We start from the raw sequence: 2352 nt of genomic DNA, 5'->3' as shown, positions 1-2352 counted from the left end.
ACACGATCGCGAAGCTTCTTCTCCCCGATCGAAAGAGGGAGGATCGACTCCCTTTCGATGACTTTTGACATTTAACCCTTTGCTCTCCAACGGTGACTCTCGATCACCACTCGAGTTAATGAATTACAGTAACTCCAGAAGTCACTCTCCACCACCATTTGAATTGATAAGGCAAATATTATTATAATATATTATAGTAATTATATATATATAATATTATATATAGTATTATTATAATATAATATAATATTATAATAATATTAATCCTTTGTTTTCCAACAGTGAGTCTCAGTCACTACATTTGGATCGATGAGACAAATATTATTATAATATATTATAGTAATTATACATTATAATATATTGTATATATTATATATATAATATATATAGTATATATATATATATACTATATATATTATATATGTATTATATATATTATTCTATATATAATATATTATTATATATAATTACTATAATATATTATAATAATACTATATATAATATACTATAATATATATTATATATGTATTATATATATTATTCTATATATAATATATTATTATATATAATTACTATAATATATTATAATAATACTATATATAATATACTATAATATATATTATATATGTATTATATATATTATTCTATATATAATATATTATTATATATAATTACTATAATATATTATAATAATACTATATATAATATACTATAATATATATTATATATGTATTATATATATTATTCTATATATAATATATTATTATATATAATTACTATAATATATTATAATAATACTATATATAATATACTATAATATATATTATATATGTATTATATATATTATTCTATATATAATATATTATTATATATAATTACTATAATATATTATAATAATACTATATATAATATACTATAATATATATTATATATGTATTATATATATTATTCTATATATAATATATTATTATATATAATTACTATAATATATTATAATAATACTATATATAATATACTATAATATATATTATATATGTATTATATATATTATTCTATATATAATATATTATTATATATAATTACTATAATATATTATAATAATACTATATATAATATACTATAATATATATTATATATGTATTATATATATTATTCTATATATAATATATTATTATATATAATTACTATAATATATTATAATAATACTATATATAATATACTATAATATATATTATATATGTATTATATATATTATTCTATATATAATATATTATTATATATAATTACTATAATATATTATAATAATACTATATATAATATACTATAATATATATTATATATGTATTATATATATTATTCTATATATAATATATTATTATATATAATTACTATAATATATTATAATAATACTATATATAATATACTATAATATATATTATATATGTATTATATATATTATTCTATATATAATATATTATTATATATAATTACTATAATATATTATAATAATACTATATATAATATACTATAATATATATTATATATGTATTATATATATTATTCTATATATAATATATTATTATATATAATTACTATAATATATTATAATAATACTATATATAATATACTATAATATATATTATATATGTATTATATATATTATTCTATATATAATATATTATTATATATAATTACTATAATATATTATAATAATACTATATATAATATACTATAATATATATTATATATGTATTATATATATTATTCTATATATAATATATTATTATATATAATTACTATAATATATTATAATAATACTATATATAATATACTATAATATATATTATATATGTATTATATATATTATTCTATATATAATATATTATTATATATAATTACTATAATATATTATAATAATACTATATATAATATACTATAATATATATTATATATATATATTATATATGTATTATATATATTATATATATTATATATATTAAAATAATACATTGTTAAATGGATAGATTTTTTATCTCCAATTAGTCCGTGATCATGAGTAGAATTTTCGGTGTTAGTCTGAGTTTGATAGTTTATGTTTGATTTTTTTAGAATATATCGCTTCCTAACCTCTTTATTATCTTATGGTAATCTTATGAGATCACTGAACGCATCGAACGCACGGAACGCGCGAATCTGAGCCTGGAGTGCAAAGGGTTAATCGACGGAGGAGACGCTTTCCGACTCGACTCGGAAAATCGGGGATCGATTTCTACTCGTCGAGATGGACGATCGAGAAAAGGGTGTCGTCTCGAGGACGCTGTAAAGTAAAGTGCGTGCGTGCGTGCGGTCGCA

General features: G+C 14.4%; 1 protein-coding gene across 1 annotated transcript in view; it reads right to left on the bottom strand.

The window, feature by feature from the left end:
* Positions 1-2352, bottom strand: part of LOC102677969 (SH3 and multiple ankyrin repeat domains protein 1) — a 37570-nt gene that overhangs the window by 33962 nt on the left and 1256 nt on the right. The window lies entirely within an intron of this gene.

The sequence above is a fragment of the Apis dorsata genome, unplaced genomic scaffold, assembly GCF_000469605.1.
Source record: "Apis dorsata unplaced genomic scaffold, Apis dorsata 1.3 scaffold_111, whole genome shotgun sequence".
Classification (NCBI taxonomy): Eukaryota; Metazoa; Arthropoda; class Insecta; order Hymenoptera; family Apidae; genus Apis; species Apis dorsata.
The sequence above is the reverse complement of the archived record's forward strand: the minus strand, read 5'-3'. Positions and strand labels throughout refer to the sequence as shown.